This window comes from Colossoma macropomum, unplaced genomic scaffold, assembly GCF_904425465.1.
Source record: "Colossoma macropomum unplaced genomic scaffold, Colossoma_macropomum, whole genome shotgun sequence".
In the NCBI taxonomy this organism is placed as follows: Eukaryota; Metazoa; Chordata; class Actinopteri; order Characiformes; family Serrasalmidae; genus Colossoma; species Colossoma macropomum.
This window is the reverse complement of record NW_023494816.1, coordinates 112,880-140,335: the sequence shown is the minus strand read 5'-3', so window position 1 is coordinate 140,335 and position 27,456 is coordinate 112,880. Positions and strand designations below refer to the sequence as shown.

Below are 27,456 nucleotides of genomic sequence, written 5' to 3'. Positions count from 1 at the left end.
TGCAGCATATTTTCATATATGGACTGCAGAGTGAGTGGTATGTTTTAAATCTTTACCAGTGTTTACATATTACATCAAACTCTTACTTTGTAAAAGCAATAATTTTTTTAATTTTACATGATATGGGCTCTTTAAGTCCAGACCATTCTAAGACGATGCCAGGTTGTGGAGCCGGTTGAGTAAGATTTCATGATCGACTGTATGAAAGGTGGGAAATTATGTCTATGTAATTTTGAGTGGAGTTCAGCACATTGTCAATGGTGGCCTTGTGGCCAGTGTTCTCCAAGTGGTGTTTGCAGTTGCACCTGTTGACCTGTACAGGTTGCAAAAGGATCCAGCACATGGTCATGGATCAAAAGGCTGAAGCAAATGGCTGTTTTTAAATTTTCAGAATGTTTTGTGCAGTCTTCTTTGAACATTAAGAATAAATACCAGTGAAAAAGTGTTGGCTCAGTCCCAAGCAAATGGATCATGAGTTTGCTTCTTTTGAATTGTATATCTAAAATGAAATGGTTTATTATAGTTTAGTACTTATTAATCAAATTTTAAGCATTTCAGGTTGTCGTACTCTTGTAAATAGTATCTGTTTGAAATTGTGAAATTAGGATCCAGATAACAAAAAGTGGCTGTCAAATGGACTGATTTACGAAATTGCCAAAGAAAAAAAGGATGAATGGCTGAACAGGATGAACAAATGCTTGTTGTGGTTTACATCCAACTAATATAGTCCTATTTCCTTGAAATAAAAGTTGTGTCCATGGGTCATAACCTCACCCTGAATAGAATTGCAAAGTTGTTTATTTCATAGTACTGTAGATCACTGAGTCATCATCGCGTGTGGCAACTGCAGGCCTGCAACAACAGAGCAAACACAGTGTGATTCATTATTTTCCAATTTTAAGCTACTGTATTTTAGATTTGACACAGTAACTAATTTAATACCGTTTGATAAGGTCGGTTTCTCTCACCTGTTGGCAGCACCAGCGCGAGTAAATCTTACACTAGCGTACTGAACATCGTCTTCTTCAGTCTTCTGTACCACTTTATCACGGCGGTGCTGGATGCTGGCATACTGAACCTCCTCATCAGTTCCAAAGGCAGAAGCTGTCACTGCAGAGCTCTCAGCATTCCTGGGGTTTCTGACTCTCAGAGGTTCAACACTGTCATAATGAACATCATCCTGATTGGACGGATCTGGATCAGGTGTTGCATCACTGGCTGTTGCTCCTAGCTCAGTTCCCAAGTTGCTGTATTGATTCCCCTAAAGTGAAAAAAGACATATCACTGATTTGCCAGTGAATCATCTCACAGAAAAAGATTCTATTGATACAAATAAAACATGCTTAGCACATTAAAATATTTTTAATAAAACTAAATTTAGTTTATAGCTCCCACTATAATCAAAATGACACATTTCACTTTATATGTGAGGATCAGTTCTACTGAATTTTATTAGTGCAGATTTTTTTTCTTTTAGCAAAGCAACCGTATGCATAAACAATAATCCAAATAAAGCACAGTAAAGCTCAAATCAGCTCTTTAAATTTTAGCCATCCAGACAAAATGCTGCATCTTCCCAGTAGGCACCGGACATCAGAAAGACGTTGGATGGTAATGTCAGAGAGACACTGAATTTTAGTTGAAAATTAAAATTGAGTTGATGTCAAAAGCCAATGGGCTTCATTCACCAATCTTTCCTAAGATGAAATTTCTTCTTAATATCCACTTACACAGTTTTCACAAAGATTCAAACATTCACCAATGTTTTCCTGTTTGGGATTTGTTCTTAGGTAAGAACAGAACCTACACACATTCAAGAGCACAAAGCTGCGAACAATTCTGTGGTTGAAAAACACATCATTAATCTGACATAGACTTTTTCTTGGGACCTTTCTCAAGAACAAATTTAAGAAAAAAACTTAGGAAGACATTGGTGAATGAGGCCCAATGTTGGCTTGACATCACTCTCCAACGTTGGGCCAATGTTGAATTTCGGTTAGAACATTAAAAAGGCAGATATCCATCAAAAAATAATGTTGTGTTGACATCAATCTCCAGTGTTAGATAGTAACAGTGGGCAGCTGTAGATGCAGCACCTGGGGAGCATTTGGGTGCCTTGCTCAAGGGTGCTTCAGCCATGGACAGGAGGAATCAAGGATTGAACTGTCAACCTTGTGATTAATGAACAACTTGCTCTACCACCTGAGCAGGTCACTGCCCAACTATAATTTAACAGTTTTCAAAAATAAAAAAGTGCTTGATAGCTTTAGTTTTAGCCACTTTCACTTTTTGCTAGCTTCTTGAAATTGGGCATGTTCAGCAGGGTGATGTGTTTTAAAAGTCTGATTAACTTGTTGTTCTGAAGGTTTTTGTAGTTGTTCCTCCACGGCTTATTCATGACTGACTCCACAACGAAGCCACAGCCGTTGGGGTGTCTATGGTACAGTTGGGGCAGCTGTGGCACAGGAGGTAGAGCAGACTGCCCACTAATCACAGGGTGAAGAATTCAATCACTTACTATTCCTGTCCACAGCTGAAGTGCCCTTAAGTAAGGCACCCAATTACTCTCTGTGCACTACAGCCGGCCACTACCCTGTCCCCCTATCCAACATTTAAGCTTGATGTCAGCATGTCTGGCACTTCCAAGTGTGGTGGGTTGTTGTCGTTTTCCTTAACTGTCACAAAAGATTGCTCTGTCTACAGGTAAACCCCTTCGCCATTGAGGTGTAGGAATGGGAGGACAGAGAGGGAGAGAGGCAAAGGACGGAGGGAGAGCTCCGGGCTTTGAGGCAGGGACAGTAGGGTGAAAGGGGAAGGGAGTGTAGTGATGACTGCCCCAGGCACGCCCAGAAGTGCTGCTCTGCCAGCATGCTCCCGAACATCCACCAGTTCTGGAGCTGGATCTCCCACAACTGCTCCAAGCACTTTTTAGCCTCTTGGACAAGGTCTTGCAAAGCTTGTTGGTGGGACAATTGCCATGAAGGAGGGCCTGAATCATCTCACAGCACAAGCACCTGCATTGCACCTGAGTCAAGAGGGAGAGAGGAAGCTTGTTGCTACTCCACTCCATCACTGCCTAGCTCCAGTTCTGCCCCTCTGCAGAACTGGAGGAAGCTATTAATTTTGAAACAGAGCCAGTGACACTCAGTGGCGCATCTGTTGGCAATGTGAAGTAAGTGATCTGAGTGATGTAAAGCAATGCACATGAGCAGTGATCATTGCATTTACAAGAAAATGTAGGAAAAGCCCATAGCAGCGTTGTGTGAGTTTACCATGCTGTATGGAGTCTGTGTATATATATATTGGAATCACAAAAAAAAATAAAAAATAAATGAGGTGTGGTAAAAGAAAAGGACTTCTAAGTATGAATGTTATTTTAATTGTGATATCCAGTTTATAAATATTTTTGACTTATGTGATGTTAATAAATATAGCTTACGCTGGCTATGAAGTGGGTGAAACTGGCTCCCATGCTAAAAATGTTGTTTTTCATGGACCATACAGTCCAATCAGACATGCTGCCTTTGCTTTTGCATTGAAACGGCCACCAGCAACCAGTTGAAAGCTGCTGGAGTCATGCTGAGTGATTTTATCACCAGCATTGTGCACAAGACTTTGATGATTGCTTGGTACTGTAATTTGTTGACTGTCCCTCAGCTTTTAGCTATTTCTGTACTTACACAAATCAATAAGTCCTACAAGTTTCCTTTCATACAAAAACATTGTGGGAGATGATTGTTTTAGTTACCAATACTGAGGAAGTAGTCATTTAAACATTTTTGTACTGATTGTTTGAAAACTATTGGAAAACAAAAACACGCAAACACACACATACACACACTTGCACACACACATCAGTGAAACCAACTTTAACGTTCACGGGACTCTTTTGACATTTATTCCTCGGTTCCACAATATTATTCCTGGTTTACATTCACTCACTTAAGCACATTAACAGATGTTTAATTTACAGCTGATTAAATTGTACAGTTTTATGTGACAAAAATGAGAATAAAAGAGTTTACTTCCAGGCATGTTTGCTGCTGTAGAATCAAGTATTTTGTAAAATTAGAGTAAATGCCTGATTCAGATGTCTTAGGGAAAACAGTGTAGATCTTAGTTCTGCCAGTAAAAATTAAATACTTCTTAAAATGTTATACAAATTGACTGAATAAAGAGCCTTTTCAAAATGAAAAGCTCTTAAAATTTACACTCGTGACAATTATCATTCTGAATGGTGAATTTCTACAAAAGGCTAATGTTTACGTGTACATGTTTTTACTGTAATCCTGCTGTGAATGTAACCAAGTTTTTATGTACCTATAATCTATATACTGACTTTGTTACTGTATTGTAATAGATTAAAAGTTACTTTTTTCTATCCTGATTACATAACACTGCTACATGTATTCTAATACTACTCAATCCTGCTCACAGTCTAGGTCAGATCCTGGTTCTGGTAATCACTAAATGTTAAAACTCAAATGTGTCTTTCATCTCTGATGTTTTCAAACCAGATCATTTCTGTATATTCCTACAGGTGAATATAAAACTTAGGAAGAAGGTGCCTGAACACTATTATAAAAAATGTAACTCAGAAACAGTTGAGAGCTTTAAAAACTTCTAAAATACTGTATCAAAAATTGCTCTGACTCCCTCCCCCATGTAATGATAGGGTCTCTGATCCAACTGCTCGACTAAAGGAAACTCTTCTCCAGTCAAATGGAAGAAAAACTTGCATGCTTATAAAAATCCATGGATCAATGAGGAAATATGCCAGCTTAAAAGGAATTGGCATAAATCAGATTTCTTTTGGAGGAAAACTACATTATGACATTCCCAAAACAGATCTCCACCTACAATAATGCTATGACAAGATTGTCACACTTCTCTAGTGTAATTAATAAATACAAAGGTAATACAAAAGTATTTTCAATTTATTTTTGAAATGATGTTTTAACTATTGTAAACTGTTCTCAGTGAACAGATGCATTTCCAGATGCTTTTAAAACTGCTCTGGTGAAGCCTCCACTAAAAACAATAGCAACATAGATCTTCACATACTCAATTTTAGACCCATTCCAAACCTGATTTTAAAGTAAAGTTTACAAAAAGTTGTTGGCAAATAAATGTGTATCTAATATCGAACAAATTATTTAAGAAGTTTCTGTTTTAAACATAGTACTGAGACCACACTGGTTTATGTTGTGAGTGACCTTAGGCTCAGCGCTGATGCACAAAATCCTTCTGTTTTGGTCTTATTGGATATTAGTGCAGCTTTTAATACCATTGATCACAAGACTCTAATTCACTGTGTTGAAAACTGGGTAGGCCTGTCAGTTTTAGAATGGTTTAAATTATATTTAATGAACAGTTAGTTCTTGGTTTCACTGGGAAACCATTTACCAAAGCATTTCAACCATAACATTTCATTTGAGAGTCCCACAAGGTTTGGTTTTAGGGCTTTTGCTTTTTTCATTTGCATGCTCCGTTTAGGTGATGTCATTAGTAAACATGATATTAATTTTTTCAAGTTTTTTTTGTGTTCTGAAAAATCTAAATCTGGTCTCAGTCTTGGCCACTTCTGGTCTTAGTATTCACTCAGATTCGACTACTAAAAGTCTTGGTCTTGATTCAGACTTGGCTATAGTGCTCTTGGCTACAACATTTTTAACTACCAACACTGTTAATTATTGTTTAGCTTTTAACACAGCATAAACTTTTGCTATATGTAGTTTCATACATGGATATTTTACACTTTCATGTTATTTTCCCTATGTGTAACACTAAACAGTGTTTTAGAATCTATGCACAGATTTGTGAAGGTTTTTAGCCTGTGTCCTGTTTTTCAGACCAGATGTAGGCTTTTAAATTGATGCAGCTATCATAGATGGTTATATTAAGTTATGCCAATCAAACATACAACTTCTTACACCATTACAGAGTGGACTACTCTGAAACAAAAAAAATGACTATAACACTATTACACTTACTATTAAACAAAACAAAAGTACAATGCATTAAAACAATTTTAAGAGAAAGAGTAATGTGTCATAACAACAAAGGCAAACACGAAATTAACTGCAGAATACTGATTTACAGAAACTAGCAAAACTAAAATGAATGCTGGCCACAGTACATGGAGTGAAAATCAAAATCAACAAAATATTCTCAGCTAAATCACAATACTGTTTGGTATGACTTGCCTGTGTTACGCCCGTAGCCTTACACCCTTGTCTCTTTCTCCTAGGGAAAAATAAATAATCAAGAAAATTACAAAATATAATTAAAAATTACATTATCAGTGGTGATATTATAGTGTACATGCACATTCCAATGCTCTTTTTCCAGTTAGCTAATGAGACAAGATGCATATTCTTACCCTATATAAAAAACTACAATGAAAACAAATAAAAGTACAGCTGCAACTCCAGCTACCCCTCCAAGAACAATGTGCTGAAATTCACGCCCTGTGTGAACATAAAGATTTTTTTTACAAAATGTTGTGCAGCTTAATACCTTTTTCTACATCATTAACAAACTGATAGATAACAAAAGATAAAGCCTCAATATTTATTCAGAAAAAAATGTTCTGTATTCATAAAGATTTTATTTTGAGTCAGCTGTTTATAAACTGTTTTATGAACTGTTTTGCTTAGAGTAAAGGCAGGCAGGAATAGAAAAAAAACAAACAAACAGCAATGCAAACAAATAAATGTAAAGCTACCACTCTGGCTACCTGTAAAAGAACAAAGTATAGAATTTCAGTCAAAATCCCTGTGTGAACATCGGCCTAATACCTTTGTCTACACCAGTAACAAGCTTTTCAGTGACAGTCACTGCAGCTGATCTCTGAGATCCGTGTTCATTCTGAGCCACACAGTAGTAGGATCCATTCTGTAGAGGACTGTAACTGAGTCCAGATCCTACAGGTGAGCTTCCACCTTCTTTAAACCAGGTGTAGTTCTGCACAGGTGGGTTTGCATCACTGCTGCAGGTCAGATTCACTGAACTGCCCTCTGCTGTTTCACCAGAGGACACTGAGACATTCTTTGGAGAATCTAAAAACAAACAAACAAACAAAAAAAACATTAAAATATTTTAATTGTCTGGTCTCTTTGAGTGATCAAGTGGCCTAAATGTCAGCAAATTGATGATGCACATCAATGAAATACTTACACAAAACATTCAGAGTTAGAGCTTCAGAGAGTTTCTCTCCATGTTCATTACTGGATCTGCACTTGTATTCTCCACTGTCCACAGAGCTGATCTTGTTCACTGTGTAAGTCTCTCCTTTTGCTACTAATGATGTTCCTTTAAGCCAGTTATATTCCACAGGTGGGTTTGCATCACTGCTGCAGGTCAAAGTCACTGAACTGCCCTCCACTATTTCACCAGAAGGACTGATGGACACTGAGACATTCTTTGGGCCATCTAGAAGCAGAAAGACACATTACACTTTATAGAGAGGTTTTTCTGTTAGATGAAGCAAAGTAATACATTTCTGCAAAACTGCATTATTTTATTGCAGATACACATCATTCACTTAAGCATATGAGGATTACTCCTGTTGCATCCTTAGGAATCTTTTTACTAAATCACTCAATTACTGTAATCACAGACATTTCCTAGAAAGAAAAATAAATACTCACTCCATTAGACTTACATTTAATACATATTCAGACTTTCAAATAAAGTTCCAAAGAAAAGTTTTGAGTTTGACCATCGGCCGCATAATAGTCTACACCAATTCATGTTACTCAACAAATACAAAACAGCAATAAAATATGTTTCTGCTTCTGCTGTTCACCAAACAATTTCAAATTAACCTATCTACTATCATTATTATATAAATGTATAAATATGTATGAATATATAACACAGAAATAAGTAATTAGAGAGCAGAGATGTTTATACGCTCTTGAGCTCAGGTGTTTTCGTGCAGGGAAACACAAAAAGGTGCTGCACACAAGATCTACAAGAGAGAATTTCTCTATGTAATGCCTGTACTCATTGTACTCATTCATTTATTCGTTTAAACAGAGAGATTATCAATTATTATGTTGCATCAGCAGTTGGTTAATTTTAATTACAAGGACTTCACCTTAGCTTTAAGAGACTAAATCAATGAATCTGTACTTACATGTGATGTTAAGAGTGACCACAGGAGAGTGAAGGTTCTGATCCAGTACAGCACAGTGATACCTGCCTGCATCCTCCCTGCTGACCGGCTGCAGGTGGAGTTGGTCAGTATTGGAGGATAAATTTCCATTTCTGTACCAGGTGAATGTTGGTTTGTCAGACAGAGTGAAGCTTGGTTTACATGTGAGAGTGACGTTATCTCCCTCTATCACTCTCTCAGGAACCTCCACCTGGAGATCTAGATGAATGAGGAAAAAAAACTCTAATTAGCTTAAGAAAATTGTATTATGTACACTACTGTGTAGCTTTAAAATACCTTAAACAACTGAATAAGGCCAGTTAAATTTTTACTGTTATTCATCATCTCACATAAAACTGATTTCAAAACCAGAGTTGTAGCCAAGGGGTGGCCAGACGTGGCCAGTGCCACCCTCCTGTGATTTGTGGCCAGCCATCTGGCCACCCCAGTTAAACAAAGTAAGACATTCACCCATCATCGATGAATAATCGTGATGGAAACAAGATAAGATCACTTTAGGTTTTCCAGAGTGAAACTGCTTTTAAAAATGTGTTTAATGGTTAATAACAGTATTATTTTGTTAGTCTTCATAGAATTATGACCACACTAATTATTTGCAGTAACTATCAAAAATTAGCTACTACTAACGTTTAGAATCGTACAGTGACCTCTATCATTTCTCATGTAAACTAAACACTCTTTACAGCTGAGTACATGTTTAATGATGGAGTCTAGATTTCATCAGAAGTGAATCCAGTGGTGACTGTATGTTTTTGCTAATGCTACAGTAGATTAGCTTGTTACCCTTCCAAATGTTATAATGTTAACAGACAACTTTTCCCCCTAACAATTCACCACCCCAATTAAATCACTGGGTCTAACCTGGTCACCCCATTGAGAAGGTTCTGGCTACACCCCTGTTCAACAACTTCTCAGAATCATCTCTGAGTTCGAGTGCTGATCCAGAATCAGATTCAGTTCCTTTAACAATGATCACAGCCATAGAAAGAGATACTAGATCAGCACAGTCTGACATGATACAACATCTTTTAATGTTTTTATGAGAATAAATAAATAAATAAATAAATCTCAGTGAATGAATCTGTACTTACATGTTACATTCAGAGTGACCTCAGGAGAGTTCAGACCCAGTACAGCACAGTGATACCTGCCTGCATCCTTCCCTGCTGACCGGCTGCAGGTGGTGTTGGTCAGTACTGGAGGATAAACGATGTCCATTTCTGTACCAGGTGAATGTTGGTCTGACTGTCAGACTGCAGGTGGTTCTACATGTGAGAGTGACGTTATCTCCCTCTATCACTCTCTCAGGAACCTCCACCTGGAGATCTGAGAACCAGAGAAAATGAGCTCACACTGTGGAGACTCAGATATGTTGTGAATATTTCTGCACAAAAGTGGAATTAAATTAAAACGTAATACTGAAAATACTTATAGCTCTGATGAAGCCATTGCACTTCATGTACAAATGGCTTCTTTAAACTTCTTTAAAAAATTAAATGTATGAGCAATTGCTTACTTATATTTCTCCTAATTTAGTCACAGTCCAGGGCAACATTTATCAAAGCGGAGGCAGAACATGTTCTAAAGCTTTGCAACATCTCACTCCAATGGTCTAACTTTATGTATTAACTTCAGAAGAAAAAAAAAAAACTTTTATTTTCTCAAAACCAGGTATTGTTTTTTCCATAACTCATCCACAATCATATCTTTTAAATAACTTCTCTTTTGCAGTTTAATATAAAAGCACAGACCACTAATGGGACCATCTTAACCTACTGGGAAAATATTTCTCTTTAAAAGGCCCCATCAAAAAAGCCTTTTTTAGACAACATGCTTGTTTTAGACAACGTGAAGCATTTGAAAAGATTAAACTATTACATGTAAATTTTGTAAGTTCTTACATTTGAAAATATAACTTTGCATTCTTATAAGTAATATAAGTGTATAATAATATATGACATGATGTCACACCACAGGACAAGATAAGACAATAGAAATATTCTTAGTAAAAATGTATTGTCTTTAAAACAATGACATTCATTTGCGTAAATTATCCGAATATGAGACAAAATATTACAATTCTTAATAATCTTTGAAAACCTTTGAAATCTTTTCTTTAAAAAACTTATTAGTGAATGAAATTGATTAAAAAACATTTGGAGATAAAGCTTCTTGTTTCCTCTTTCCAGCTTCTTTATTTTAGCTCTTAACTTAGCTTGGGGAGTTTTCCTTTGTTTTCCTGTATTGCTTTGTAGATGGACTTTGGAGAGGTAAGTAGCTGGCAAACTCTGGGCTGGGGGACTAGTGGCTGACAGAATAGCAGCTTGTTGATCTTGAATTGGAGAATGAGTAGATTGGGAAATGTGAGCAGAAGGACCACGAGCTGGATTTATTATATAAATTTATTATTTTCAGAATTAAAAGTTTCACTAACTGTCTCTCCCTATAACAGCTTATTTACTTTCTTCTTCTTTCGCTAAGGACCTCCTTATGCCATCTTCATCGTTGTTTAACCTTTTTCTGTACCCTCTTGTCCTTTCTTTGCTCATTCCTAAAATCTGAGCCTACATTTTAAAAACAACAGACATACAACTAGTAACACAACTAACTTTTGTATGTCACACAACAGGACATTTACACCATTGTGTCCATTTTGAATCCTTGCCATACATAACTGACCTTGAGCATTTTGCTAACTGCGTAAATATATTGTTTTCTAACCTGATTAAGTGATATTGAGTCAAAGTAGAACTGTCACACCACAGGACTAACAAAAATGGACATCATTAATCGTTTGGCAGAAAGTATGAAATTTGTTAAATTAATAAGAGATTTAAAATGACCATCCACTTTCATATCATGGCCAAATATCTGAGGGACCTTCTGGTTCTTGCTTGACAAAAAAAAAACCCATAGTTGTCTTTTGTGCCTAATTTTTACCCGATTTTCTCCCCAATTTAGTCGTCTCCAATTCCACCCGCTAGTTAGGACTCCCCCAATCACACGATGCTATCAACGCTAGGAGGGTGAAGGCTAACACAGGCTTCCTCCGAGACCTGTGAAGCCAACCACCGCTTCTTTTCGAGCTGCCGCTCACGCAACGTCACTGGACAGCTGAACGCGCTCGGAGGAAAGCGCCAACCGCCAGATCTGTTACGTCAGCTAACAGACGCCTGCGCTGACTGGCATCGCGCTGAGTGATGGGGGGAGAAGGAGGGGCCATCCTACCCACCCAGAGAGAGCGAGGCCAATTGTGCTCTCTTGGACTCCCGGCTACGGATGGCTGTAGCATCACCAGGGATCGAACTCGCGATCTCCTGATGATAGGGCCAACGCTTAGACTGTTGCGCCACTCGGGAGCCGTTTTAAAAAACCTGATCATCAATGTCACGCCACAGGACAGCATTTTCATTACAAAACTTAAATTACTGTAATAATTATTGTGGGAGTCTTGTGCTTTTTAAAACCTTATATTAGTAAATTAAATATGTATAAAATAATGCCAAAATCATTTATTAACAATTCTAGGTGTTACTAATTTCTTTTATAAACGTTTATATTTCATGCTTCATTTATATTACCGTCATGCCACAGGACATTTTGCATGTTTACTTTACAATAAAAAACAAAATAAAACATATCTTCCTTCTAGAAGTCAAACAGTAACATAAAACATTCTATGTTACATTACTGAAACAGTTTTTTTGGAAGAAAAACAAATTTTAATAATAATTATTACAACATGCTAAATCCAAATGCACTTTTGCTTGTAAAAACATACCACTCATTAAAATTAATGAGAAAAAATCATCAATTGTTAGTAGCACTAATTAAATTCATACATGTAAAAACATAATTCCTTGTAATAAAATTTTATGAGCCTAAATTAGCTGTCATCTGTCACGTGATAGCCTCATCTATATAAGGACCACAGCTGGCAATCATTCAGTCTGCTTACGATTACATTCTCATTCTCATACGCAACAATAACAAAAATCACATTCTTTACATAAGAAATAAGAAAGAGGATTGATGTGATTCTATTACAGAACTGCTTTGTGATCCTGAACACCAGTGAATGAAGTACAGTGTCTTATTTCTGCTGATGGATCTTACCTGTGACTGAAAGATCAACTCCACCTTCACCTTGATACTTTCCTCCAGGTTGGTCTGTTATAAATGTGAAGTAGTATTTACTTTGATCCTTTTCTCTCACAGTCTTAAATCTGAGAGTGCAGTCACTGTGTTCATCTCCGAGGTACAGAACTCTGCCTCTGTACTCTGGATCATCTGACAGATCAGGAGGTTCTGAACCAGATGTATTCAGCTTAGTCCAGAAAGCTTTTTGGACTGAGTGACCACTTGGAGGTGTGTAAGTACACTCCATGGTCACTGCAGACCCCTTTAGAGCACAGACAGATTTAGAGTTGTAATTCACAGCCCACCCATCCTGAGCAACAACTCCTGCAACACAAAACACAGAAATGTGTAAATTATTACTGTTTGGGTCTCAGTCAGTAAAAATGCTGCATAAAGTTCATTTAGGGGGTGGGGTGTGGGGGTTCATAAATTATTAGCATATAAACACACACGCACATATGGGTTTACATAATTGGTAACAGTTCTGACTCACCAGAGATGAAGAGCAGAAACAGCAGAGAAACAGTCAGAGACATTCTGGGTGAGATCAGCAGTTCAGCCTGTGTGATCATATATGACAAAACAATGTTTATTTACAGAGTTGCTCAGCCTCACCTGCCTACTGATCACCGGCTTCACCCTTCACCCCTGTACTCCCAACACTGTTACCAAAGTCTCTTGCTTTGTAACTGAATTCTGATTTTCTTCATTAAAAGCCACGTTTGCACTTCCATCCAGTCTCAAAACCTGTTTGTGACATGAATTGGTCCTTCCTTTTAGATAGATATCTGTTATTTTTGTGAGTCGTGGACACAACAGGCATATTACAAGGTTCTAAATAATGGGATGGGCACAAAACAATGACAGCAGGATTTGCTAATGAGTCTTTATCATTTATGAATAGTAGATTGCAACGCGTGGGCCATGCATGACAGGCTACAGTGTAAAAAATGATTTATCTGTTCAACCTAAAAATGTATTTCATGTGGTAATATGAAACAAGCAATTAGGTGCTTTTATTCATCCCAAGTAGTTTCAATGAAACACATACACACATTTTCTAAACCGCTTATCCTTTTGGGTCGTGGGGGGTGCTGCAGCCTATCCCAGCAGTCATTGGGCGGAAGATATGATGGTCCCTGGACAAGTCGCAAGTCCATCACGCGTCTCTTTTATTGAGTCAATTTAGAGAACCAGAGATACATGGCCAAAATTATGGAGACGTCTGGCCATCACATCTATATGAGTTTGTTGGACATCCCGTTCCAGAACCATGGGCATTAATATGGAGCAGCTGTACCTCTTCCATTTTATCTTCCACCACTCCATTAGCCAGAGTGAAGCTGAGCATGCAGAATTACTTAATTAACATGCAGAATTATTTAACTGCCCAATCACAATAATTTGGGATGATCACAATTATTAAGCTGACTGCAGTAATTTTCCACAGTTTCACAGTCATATTTATGTTGCAACAAACAGAATAATAAGGCAAATAAATATAAACAAAAGAAACATCATTAGGCTTTATCGGAAAAAAAAGAAAATTTAGTGCCATATAACATGTTTAGATGGCAGTCCTAAGTAATGTGTGTTTATTTGTAGTTGACTCTAACATTTTTAGCAGGTATGCTGGTACAGCCAGCATTAGCTACTAAGTAAACATCGCTTGCAAGTAAGGTGGCAAATCAGCCAAATAGGTCACTTTAGGGTTGTATTTTAATAGTCGCAAACAATGAACAAGAAAAGAAAAATCGTTGATTGCAATTATTTATATGACAATTAATTAATTATCAGATAAAGTTTCATGATCGTGAGGCACTGCTTGTGAAATTAAAGAACAAAGAACAATGGCTGTAGAGCTAGTTTTAAAGACCTAGTTAGCTTCGTGGACAAACAAACTAAAATTGCTTTTCATCTACTCTTTGAAAATATTCAAGAATCTGCTCTGGCTAAGCAGAGTAGCAGATTAAAGGCAGGTAAACCCAGCGCCAAAAGTTCAAAGAACAAAATGCTCCTTGCCACCCAAAGAACAAGTAAAAGCAGCAATGGAAACATGCAGTGGCAATGAGAAGTCATGTATCTTCTGTCACAAAGGACATAGCTTTGAAATCTAGAAGTCTATTGAACAAAGACCACCCAGAGAAAAACATAACTTTTTAAAGATAAAGGGCTTGTGCTTTTGATGTCTGGGATAAAATAATTTGAGCAGAAATTGTCAGCGACACCTCACCTGTCAAATATTCTCACAGAAACATCCTACCATTGTGCACATCAACGGTGAAGATGTGGCTCCATAGTGTTCTTTGTGAAAATAACAAGCAAGCTACAATCAGTGTTCAGGGATGGGGAGTAGCCAAGTAGCGTACAAATAGTACAAATTTTTTAGCTAGTAGCTGTAGCGCCTACAAATTTTTGTGTAGCTATAGCGATAATTTTCTCTACAATTTTTGCTACAGGCTTCACACAATCCGTGCAAAATCTGAACCACAGAATACGGCCGTTAACTGGGCTTGCGGCGACTATGCAACAAAAATCAAACCACCTTGGGAGCCACAACATTTTATATCCGTTTTACCATCTTGGCTGGAAATTTGTCTTAGTATGTGCTGATGTACTAGTGTAGGATAAAAATAAAATATATACAAAAAAGCAGACTCACTTTGCTCCGCTTTAACCTTCAGGTCAGTTATAGCCAATTTTCTTGCATCTCAGTCAGGAAACTTTTATGCAAGTTTCTTGTAAAATGTCTCTCAATGTTTGACTTTTTACGAGGCTGAAGTCGCTTCTCATTCGCATTTTTCCGTTACAAGGTGGAACGTGAGAATTCGAATGAGAAGTGACTTCAGCTTTGCGAGTTGTTGCAGATTAAATGTGTGAGAAAACCAGCTGAATGCTTACAAACAAGTCCGTTCATCTCCAAATTATCGATGATCGTCTTAAATCTCTCTCTTTGCCATTTCGTTATCTGCATTGCTGTGTGTCAGTCAGCTTTAAAGGTTGGTGAATTAGCAGTTATGCGTTAACTCCAGCGTTTAAGACCATTTATTGTGAAAACTGTGTTAGAACTGTGTGTTATAACGATTTTACAGCAAAGGAGGATTATGATATTTTACCTAAAAATCTAGTTCTGCTGTGGAGCCGCAACAGAGAGTTTATTCAGCAGTGCAGGCCTGATTCTCACCCCAAACAGAGTCAGAGTCATTGATGAGAATTTTGGGGCTAAAGTGTTGCTGAAGTTTAACAAAGGACTCTGAACGGCATGTCTGTATAGATCTTGCTGAAATGTTTAAATTGGAGCAGTTTTATTTCAACAGTTGACGACGCTTTGCACAAAATTGTTTGGTTTGTATTCAGTTAGTCTTAGTTTTTGTTGGATATACAGTTTGATAGTTGGTTACACTTGAACTTACATTTTGGTGATCTTTTTGTATATTTGCAGCTTTTCAATTGTATGTTTTTTTCTGGCACACACAGTGCACCATTTTTCAAATAGTAGCTAAAAAGTAGCCACTACTTTTTCTGGAAAAGTAGCTAAATTGTAGCTAGCTACAAAGTACCTCCAAAGTAGCTAACTACTCATTTTTATGTAGCTATCCCAACTCTGTCAGTGTTCTCCTCATACAGGAAGGTGAGTCTTGTGGTGTATGGGGCAGTCGAAGTGGACTGTGTTCTGGCTATAGTTCTGGGGAAAATCAAATCCGTAAGAAGTAACCAGTCAGTTGAGAGGTATGCTTTCTTGGATTCCCCCACATTCTGCACATCCAAATGCTGTCTAAAAAATGTTCTCTTTCTTTTAACAGGAAGGGTTACTGATGTCAGATTGGTGGTATTTTTGATTGCAACAGTTTGTTTGCTAATTTACAGTCTTAAGTCTGATGTTAATTTCTGTCAGAAAAAAATAATCAAATTTTAATGCCAAAACTGGCAAGGAATGGTACCTACTAAACTACCATCTAAATTAATTTGTTAAGCCATCAAGACAGAAACAGATAGGCTATTATTTTTTATGACATTTTCATGATATTCCATGATAAATCTATTGGTTAGATTCGTTCAGAGCAGACATTCAAAGCCAAGAGGATTTTAATTCATACCACATTCATATTTATAGTAGAAGACAATTTACTATGTTTTGAATTTGACAGAGTTATTTTTGTATATACAGTTTTATTTTGTGGAAAAAAATCTTTCCTTTATATTTTGCCAGTAATTTGTATCAGAAGGAGATTAAGACTAATTGTGACATGTCAGTCTCAGTCTGCCACTGGCAGGAGCCCAGTTCCCCATCCTGTGGTCACCTCTAGACGGGAGTAGAGAGCCACCTCTAGGTAATCAGAGACAACTGGTCACACTTGTGTTCGGCTCTACTTAAGAGTGACTCTTTGTTCTGTGCTCAGTCATGAGATTGCATACACCTCTTGATCTAGCTGGTATTTAGGTAATTGCTCTTAAGTTTCCTGGTCCCTCTAAGCCTTGCTCTTGAATCACTTGTGACAACAGTGTAAGTATTTAATAAAAAAGGAATTAATGAATAAAATAAGACGAAGGAAATAAAGTAGCCTTTGGCTAGCCCCACTTTCAGTTTGATTTTTCAGTGGTGGTGTAGTTCAGCTGGATGCACACTGGTCAGTGACCCCCAGGGCCACAGTTCAATCCCAGAGTGCGGTGTTTCCTGATTTCTCCTTCTTTTTCATTTCATTGGCCACTATATCAGAAACACCTACCATATAGAAGCACTCTAAGTTTACACTTCCAAAATGCATTGAACGCCACTAATTTTCTTTTCTTATTATGTAATTTGTTGGGAGTGGGCTTTACACATAGGAGAAATATCAGTATGACTGGACTGATTGTTGAATAGCCAAAAAAATCCTCAGGTATCACACTTCTCATACAGCCCTCCACTCTTGTGAGTTTGAGGGAATGTTGATTGGGTTTGTCAGAAAAGCTTGGGTTAACAAAGGAGTTAAGGGGAACTCTAAAAGCAAAAATGAATTCCAGCGTCTTTTTGCAGAAAACAGCTATGCACTTATCTCAATATCTTACACCACCAGTGAACGGTTTTAATGAGCGTGTAACTGCTCAGCTGTTAGCTTTTTAGCTAACATTATGCGCAGCATTTTAGCTGGACAAAACTTAGAAGTTAATGTAAATCACAAGTTAAAGTAACACTACACATTTTGTTAGTTCATCCAAATATTAATTCACAAAATAACAGGAAGGATGAATACTTTTTTTAGTAGGCCTGTGAAAAAGTGTAAGTTTCACATAAACACAACAAAAACTACAAGAACCTTCACTTTTCATTTCACTTCTCCGTGTTCTGTCCTCCTTTCACTCCTTCTCCCTGTTCTGATCCTCCTTTCACTCCTTCTCTCTGTTCTGATCCTCCTTTCACTTCTTCTCTCTGTTCTGTTTCTTCTTTTACTCCTTCTCCCTTCTCTCTTCCCCCTTCTCTCATTACATTAGCCGCTCTGTGACTTGCTGTTATATTGAGGCCCATGTCCATCTCCTGCTAGCTCCGTATTGAGAACAGTCGTCGTGCAGTGTGACAATGGAAACTGAAAGTATTCAAAGGAAATGTGCTGAGGCTTTGTGGGATGTGCCTCAGTAAACTGAGCTTGAAAATGCATAAAAATACCTCCTTCCTTCCTTCAAATGCAAATTAAACATCAGTTCGAATTAGTCATATCAACTGAAGAGCTACTCTGTGTTTAAAAACATTAAAGAGGCAGACGTGACACTGATCTTTCTTCCATTTAAGGAATCTCTTTTTTTCTACCATATGAGCAGTGATGGCAGCCTTTGCTTTAGCTTTACCAAATAAAAATATCAAACAGATTCACAGTGGACTGGACAGTACAGAGTTCTGATGAACATTTACAAGTAAAAACACAAAAATGGGCAATATTTGGAAACAGCTATATCCTTAAGCACTGATATTTCCTACTGATTTACATTTTTACAGATGACACAAAGCACACAACTTATCTGCACAATGTAAATTAAGATCTAGATGCTGTTTGCTGTTTGAGGGTATGGTTGTCCACCAAGGATTTAAAGTTAAAATTAAGTAAGAAACTAAATCCCAGATATATAGGACCTTTCAAGATTGTCAGGAGGATTAATCCTATTTCCTACTAGCCTCCCCTCCCCTCTTTCAGTTGCCTCCCCATTTTAGAATGTCACCCACTTTTCGTGTTTTGCTACTCAAACCTGTTTCTGCTACTGGTCGTCAGGTTTCTACTTTGGAGGAGGTCCTGCCACCCTTAGACATAGATGGTTCATACTTAGTACATTGGGAAGGCTATGGTCCAGAGGAACATTGCTGGGTAAGGTCAGAAGACATACTGGACTCCTCACTCACCCTCTGATGTTTAAAACTTCTGCCTGACTTTTTGGATTCTGCCTTTGTCCTTTTTGCATTGTCTGCCACTGGACTGATTTACTGTTATAACCTTTTTGATCTGCCTTGTTTTTTACTATGAGTGTTGGATTGCCTTGTTGTTAATAAACCTGCAAATGGATCCTATTACAGAATATAAGACATTACAGAACAAAGCACTCATTTATCACTTAGAACTTTAATGGCCAGCAGCTCAAAACTTGCAAGTGCACCCAGAGACACAGGAGAACAAGACTGTTAAAATGTTTATAGTCCAATAGCCACAACTGAGAGAGTTGACGGCTCTCTCCTGGCTTAAGTCAGGTTTCAACAATAAACATAAAATCCAGACCATTCAAGCAAATAAAGTAACTCAGCGTAAATGTCTTCTTCGAGAGTGATGGACCATGAGTTAGTGCTAGTTTCACTCCCATTCATCTCCGAAAGAGATACACAGAAGATTTACCACAAATTATTCCAGTTAATACCTTCAGATCTGAAAAAAGTTTTTACTGGAGAAACGCAGGGAAGTAGATCTGACTGAACTGGATGCAGCCAAACACACTGGGCCTCCAGAGAGCACTGCACTATAGAACAGCTGAGCTGCCTGAGCAGGCCAGCAGAGAGAGAGAGAGAACTGGTCTGGTTCACAGAATGTCTATGACCAAAGAACCTCCTCTTCCTCCACGTTTTCTCCGGCACTATTTTCACCGAATTGAAGACAACAGATATCTGAGGGGACCGTTAGCTTTAGTAATGGTGGGGAATTTAATTCCATGCTATGAGCCAGATAACAACACTACAAGCCCTCATATAAAGCAGAGTTTACTGATCATAAGTAACGGCCGTATACACTCGACAAAACAGTGACACACAATAAAAACATACATGCAAGAGGTAGGAGAACACCTGAGATGTCCCCACGCACTGGCGCCATCTTGCATCGCAAGGCATGCACATTAATTGTTGTCCATGTAAAGCCTATATTTTACCTAATCGAAGTACAAAATCGCTTTACTTTTATTTCCTCTATTTGTATTGCTTTCTACATTTTTTAAATAGTTTCCTGCAGATGTTTTCTTTTTTTCACTTAAAAAAATTAACAATGTGTAATTTGGCTAGTCATGCAGAGTTTTGCATTTTGGATGCATTCATAAGCACAAAGGACATCAATTGGTAAATCATGTAACCTTTCTGTTGCAATCTCCTCAGTCAACATGTAAGACTTCCTTCTCAGACGTAGCAACAGTAACCAAAAGGGTGCAGGGCTTAGTGAAGGGTCAGTTTTGTGTTCACAGATTCCCAGTCATGGGTTCAAACTAGAGATTTACAAACAATTTACTGAATGGAGATCTGACCCTTCACAGATCTATTAACTATTCATAGATCTTTACTGTAGTATTTTAAACATTGCAATACTATGCACATCTCTCACTCTTCTCAGTCCAGTCCGTTGGCCGGATATGTAAAGTCTGAGGGGTTTCAGTGGGTACTTTTTTTTGTCAGAAGAAAAAAAAAAAACACAGGAAATCAACACACACACACAGACCTACCCTAAAAAAGTTTACATGTTTACAAAAGCTGAGAACAACATGAAAACAGAACAAGAGATAAGCAAGCATATAATGGTCCCCTGTCTCGACTGTATGCCACAGCCTTGGACCACCCAGTTTATTGTCCTGCATGGAAGACCTAACTAGTTTATAGTTTCCTCAGATAATCTCTAAAAGCACATATCCTTTTATTTAAAAAATAAACCAAGACTATAAGATGGTTGCTGCACAATGTAAAGAAATACAATTCAGGGCTTTTCAATACCTTTTTAAGACCTCAGCAAAACAAAAATAATGCATCATGTTCAGGGAATGTGTTTGGGGTTGTTTGGGGTTTGTAATGCTGGGGACTCTGATTGTGAAGAGCAGCAGTGGGAGCTGCCATGTTTAGGGCCGGGGGAGGCCTAGGGTCAACGGCTAACTAGACAGCTATGTTACCATTCTGACCATGTGTGTACGGCGAGGCTGTGGCCAATACAGCTCAATAAAGCACCTGACTTGTAAATAGTTGAGCTCCTCTCCTTCCTCAGTACCAAACATTACAATAAGATCATTTCCACCACAAAACAACACACACACTCAAAAGATTTTCCAAAAATAACATTCAAACCTATTGATATGAGCTTTGAGACAGCATGATTCTTACATGGTCTTTTGAGTATATTTGACTTTATCAGCTCTGCAGTCCTCTAGCCCTTCAGTTTAGACCACAAGACCACTGCTAGCAGATGATTCTGGATTAGTTACACGATGACTCAGTTTTAAAAAAACAGTCTTGAGGCATCTTGCAATTTAATTAGGGATGTCCTGATCTGCTATTGTATAGCTGCACAATTTAGGTAAGATTATGCTGAAATCAGTTCATTTTAATGTGTGCATAATGTGACATTCTGGACTGGCATAATGGGACATTATGGACTGACATTTTTAGCATACTTTTCAAAGTATGTGTGAACATTTTGTAGTGATTTTAACGCTGGCTAATGATCAAATCTCCTTGATTGATCTGATGATTTGGCAACCACTTTCTTTAATATACAGTTACATCACTTCATTTCTTATATACATAATATTCTACTCTTCTTATGTGAAATATACCTTTCATGGGGTGATGTTCACGCTTCAATTTCACACTGCTCTAATGTGTGCACAGTAGCTGCCCCTTTTTCTCACCACTGAATATGCTAACATTTCTGCTAATGTCAGGTTTAAACCAGAAATGGTGCACATGACCAGTAAAGCACAACATTTTAGCGCATTTTTCTCAAACTACTGTTAAACCCAGCCTTCCCACCTGAAATCATGAACCAATGTAATCAATGTACTGTGGGCCACTATCTCCCATTATCTGGGGTAAAACATGGATTTACAAAAGTTTGCATATCTTTGCAATGTATACAGATGTCCGTGTCCATGGTGTGTTTCATGAATCTATATTATAACTGCAGTTCATGAGGCCCAGCTAAGAGTTTGTATGTATAGCAGAGTGACAGAGAACCAGTAAAAAAACAATAAAAACATAGAGAGATTTCAGAAATGGATGAACTCAGAAAATACAAAATCCCAGAGAAATGTAAGAAAAAATACAAGACGTATAACAAGTAGAGTGAGGAAAGAATGACAGCAGCATTAGAGGAGTACAAAGAAGAAGTAAAAGCAGGGAGGATCTATCAGCCGGAGCCTGGGACAGCCAAACTTTAGTTTGTTTACCTTAGGAAAATTAAAGCTAAAAAAAGCAATGTTTTATTTAAATTAGACTCAATATTTTAGGGTGTATTAAGTGAAATTGATGTATGAAATTTGATTTCATTAAAGTTTAACTTTTGCTCTCGTTCATGATCCAATAAGTTACTCTTCATCTGCACAATTTAGGCTACTGTTTAAGGCTTTTCCCTTACAGAAAAGTCACAAAAAGACATGAAGTGTGCAAAAACCACACATACGCACATTTATTTATGTGAACACGATTCCACGTGTGATAACACATTTATCCGGGTGTGTTTTATTTACATGTGAAATTCATGTGACTTCCTGTAAGAGTTTGGCAGGTTATTCACCGCAAATTTCATGAAAGGCAGAGGTCAAACCAGTGTAGTTCAAACTAAGGTGGTTTCAACTAATGTGATTCAAACTACTGTGATGCTGTGAGCTGTGATGGTTTTGGGAAACAGTCTTTAATTGGATGTTCATTATTATATGGATCCATCGTATTATGTTGGTCGGTTGTGTGTTGGCTCAGTCATGTAATCTGAAACATGATTACGATCTTCCATCAGAAGACGGGGTCAAACAGAGCAGTGTATCCACTTGTGATGCTCACATGTTAGCCAGCTGGTAAAAACAATAGATGGAGGCCTTTTTTGGGAATATAACATTATCTAGTCTCAACAATGCCCCTAGAGGGCAACAACTGGAATCTGTATGGTGGGCCTCCCCGCTCTCCTGGTTATAAGCAGTCTTAGTGTAAATGAACGACTATTATTACTGCATTAAATGACAAATTAACATTTCATTTTGAGGCCAAAATTGCATATATATAAACTGCTCAGAAGCCTAAGATCACTATGCACAATGCTGGAGTGCACACCACCACTAGACTCTGGAGCTGTGCAAAGGTGTTCTCTGGAAAGATAAATCATGCTTCACAATCTGGAAGTCTGATGGATGAATCTGTGTTTAGCAGATGCTTGGAGAACACTATGTACAAGAATGTCTAGTGCCAACAGTAAAGATTGGTGGAGGAGGGATAATCATCTGGGGCTGTTTTTCAGGGTTTGGCCTCTTCCCCTTAATTGAAGCGAGGTAATGTTAATGCTTTTAACTTTGTAGTAACAGTTTGGGAAGGCCTTCCTGTTCCAGCTGTGCATAAAGCGAAGTTCATGAAGACATAGTTTGATCAGTTTGGTGTGGAGGAACTACAGTGACCCGCACAGAGTCCTGACCTCAACCCCACTGAACACCTTTGGGATGAATTGGAACATCAGTTGTGAGTCAGACCTTCTCGTCTTACACCAGTGCCTGAACTCACGCATGCTCTTTTGACTGAACGGACACAAATGCCCACAGACACACTCCAAAATCTTGTAGAAAACCTTATCTGAAGGGTGGAGTCTGTTGTAGCTGCAAGGGGGCAACTCCGTATTAATGTCTATGGTTTCAGAATGGGATGTCCAACGAGCTCATATAGATGTGATGCTCAGGTGCCCTAATACTTTTGGCCATATAGTGCACAAATACATTACCATTTTGCATACTGATGTGCTGTCATATGTAATACTGTAAGTGGATTAAATGTAATTTGTTACTTTAAACCTCTGCCAAGCACACTATTAAAAACACGACATAAAAGCAGTGAGTACAAATGGTTGTTTGACATAGACAGGTACTCATTAAATCTTCAGATAAAATGGCAGAACAGCGGAAAAAAAACATGAGCATAGTAATGTTGGACAATATGCAAAGCGTGGTGAGTGTTGTGTCTCAGTCTGAGGTGGTTTCCTGTTTTGGGGTTGACGCTTAACAAATGCCTCATAGTTATTGTTTCTACTGCATTGTAGACCCCAACAAAGAGAATTAAATTCAAGGTATGGCCCACAGGGGAATTTATTGTGCCCATCCAGCACTGTTATTGCAATAGTGTGCCTTATGCAGAGAGGCTTGTTTAAAGGAAGGTCCCTGTGGGTGGTTGAACAGGTCTGCTCAATTATAAAATCATTAAGCGCATTTCCTGCTGTCATTGAGAGACGTTCATCACCTGATCCCAAAAACAAATACAGCGAACAGAGGAGCGTCATTGGTTTAAACTGTCAGACTGTATGAGGTTAAACTGTGTTGCTGACCCCTTCATACATCTTCCTTTTTTCCATGGATTCAGTCCTTTCACTCCCTTGTTCTATTAAGCACACAACGTACAGTAATTCGCATTAGTTGAGTGTAAAACTGTATTACTTTGAAGAGCTACTTCACATTTAAGAACATCATTTAGGAACTTCCTGCCATTTCATCAATCACTTATTTTTCCTGTAGAGTTGGCAGAGGCATTTGCTTTAGCATAATAAAAAAATGTGTTTTACCATAATAAAAAAAGAATAACTGACTCATCCACAAACAGTAGGGTGACACTAATCAATTATTGAATTCATCAAAATCATCATATTGGTTAAGGTTGAAATTTCACTGTCAGTTTTGTGAAAGCAGCTCCAAATGTTTGCCACAATGATGCTGAATGTACTTTCCTTTATAGCTGACCATAAGCTGGCAGTAATGGCCGTGAAAACACAATGATTTATAATAGAGTGCAAGACCATTTTATGGGCACCGCAAAGTGAACTCTCTCATGTGTCCTGCTCCTCAACTTCTCACAGCTCACTGCTGTCTCTATAAGAGGTAGTAAATATTCCTAACATTCCTACCATAATTTTAAAAAGTTGTGTTTGAGTGATTGACGTGTTCTTAAAGTACACCTGGTTAAAAACAGCTTCATTTCCTGCTTTTATTTTTCAGAGCACTGAAAGAAAAAGATCAGAATTTGATGGTTATAATGACATTTGACAACACAAATATACTATTTTCTCAAATAAATTTTCATGTAGTCTCACAAATGATGATATTTCATGATAAGAATAACAGTTACACACAATCAACATTCATTTTAACTAAATGTTTTTGTTTGAACTGGCAAAAATCTCACGTGACTTGCTTTCTACAGAGTTGCCAACTCTTAATTTCCATCTACAGGTTGAAGAACTGGGGGATATAAAACTGTGTTATGACCAATATGTGACTTTGCAACCCTTCCACTGGTATCAACTTACTGCAAACAACAATATTTGGCTAAAACTGGACTGGGACTGTTTTTAAAAAATGTGGTGTCGACGTAGAGTAAAAAGTGGGGAACATTGCACTGTAACTCCTTACAAGGCCAGGGCTGTTGGGCCCAAAGTTTCATTACACACTTCCATAACCTAAGAATAGCTCAGCCAATCTGCACTTCAACAGCTGAGATAGCAGGCAGCTCACTTCTAACAATACACTGTCTGCTCATAGTAGACAGTAAACCCACACAAACTAACCCACAGTCCAGCACAGAGTGATGCAAATAACACTTCCATAGCAAAAATGGAGTATTTAACAGTCATTTATTGAGCTGATAGATGTCTGCTTTTGAAATAACAGAGAGAGAAAGAGAAATAATCTTACTTCAGTCTTTCGTGCACAACATCAGACTCAAATGCATCCAAATATCTTGCTTTTATTTTTCAGGTAAGCCAAGGAGAAACATCTCATGACGTGAGTCAGTAGTTTGGTGTTTTCCTGATAGTTGTATTTTTGCAGAACTGAAAAGGTCTTTATAAAGCATTTTCTTGTAATATTATTCTTTAACAATATCGCAAGAAAATGCTTTATAAAGACCTTTTCAATGATATTGTGATCTTTCCACTGACATTAAATTAACTGTAAACAACAGTATATGTCTAAAACTGGTGGGACTGTTTCTAAATACTGTGGTGTCAGCGGGGAACACTGTACTGTAACTCCTTATAAGACCAGGGCCTGAATCTGAATGATGGAAAGTTGTTTGTTTTAGGCCTGTGGACGTTTGTTATCTGGGAAGTGATATAAAAACTAATTCAAACAGCTGTCAGCCTTATTTCTACCTTGCTAAATAATATTTCAAACTGGCCTTGTGACCCTAGTTAGAAAAGAAGGAGGACAGTCAGCCCAAGATGGATGGAGACAATCAGAGGAATCATAAACAAGTTAGCTGTAGCATGGTTAAATAATCCAAGTGAAATGCTATATAGAGCAAAAATGTATTTAAAAAGTATTTATATAAAAAACAACAAATACAAGCATGATGGCTGTAAGTACTACAGATATGAGATATTCATGGAAAAAAGGAAATACTGCATTAGACACTAAGAACTATTTAAATCATACCAAGCATACACTTAATTTAACACTTACTGTAACACAGACTGACTAAGCCTGAGGAAAACAAGATCCATCCAAGACCATCACTGTCCCTCATGGACATGACCACGGCTTCTTCAAAGCACAAAGTGAACCAAGCTCTCCATGTAACATTTTATAACAACAGTAATCTTAACAAATCTTAAGACATTAATCTTAAAGGGAAACTCCACCAGTTTGTAAAAATTCTTCTCAGTTAAGTGGTTATGATGTAAACAGGGTCATCAGAGTGAAATGCTCCGTTCTAGAGAAACTTGCCGGATCAGAATTGTTCACGGTGGTGGTGATAGGAGCCAGACGTCCACCTCTAAAAGCTCACTACTTTAAAAAAAAATCTGAGTCTGTAAGTTTCTCTACAGCAAACCAGTCTCACACCAAACCATCAAAATGAGTGTTTATATCTCAACCACTGAATTATCCAGAAATTTTTAAAAAATGGTGGAATTCCCCTTTTAGACATAACGTCAGAACAGATGAACTGGTAGCATAATTAATGTTGGACATTATCACTTTTTTTACACAGCAAGGTTTGGTTATGAGTTCTGCATTTATTGTAACTCAGTGTTAGTTTCCCCCTGTATTCAGATCAATGCTGAATAAATGCCTCATAGTTGTGGTTGTGTGCTTAGAGCCCCACAACACAGGGAGTGAAAGTCAATATTCTGCCCACCCGCAGATTCGTCAAGCCCATCTAAGACGGCAGCCGGTACCGTATAATCCTGTATTATTGTGTGGGTCACTGCAGGGGGGCTTATTTGAAGGAACAAACCTATAGGAGCTGGTATAGGCAAGACTTTCTACTGACAGACACACAATGGGAGCCATGTGACCCAGTCAGATACGACTTTGCTTAATTTCCAAGTTTCTTCTTACCAAACGTTCTTGCGGAACTGATACTAACAGACCTTTTATTGGTGCAAGCAGAGTATCACAGACATTTCCACAGTTTTGTAATTCAATTTACCTCAAAATACCAATGTCTGACTACACATGTTAACCTAAGGACATCACAAAGCTCATTTCACCTAAAATTCGCTGACTGAACTCCAGAAGAACTGTACGAAGAGTGTTTCCTACCTTCATTAAGCGACGTTCATCTCCTGAACCCAAGGAACGAATGCAGAGAACAGGAAGAGCTTTTGCAGTTAAACTGTCAAACTGTGTGAGGTTAAGCTGCATTGCTGCCTCTTTCACACATTCTTCCTTTTTCACAGACGTGG

At 37.9% G+C, this 27,456-nt stretch overlaps 1 pseudogene; it reads right to left on the bottom strand.

The window, feature by feature from the left end:
* Positions 1-757: 757 nt before the first annotated feature.
* LOC118800104 lies at positions 758-27,456 on the bottom strand (annotated as a pseudogene).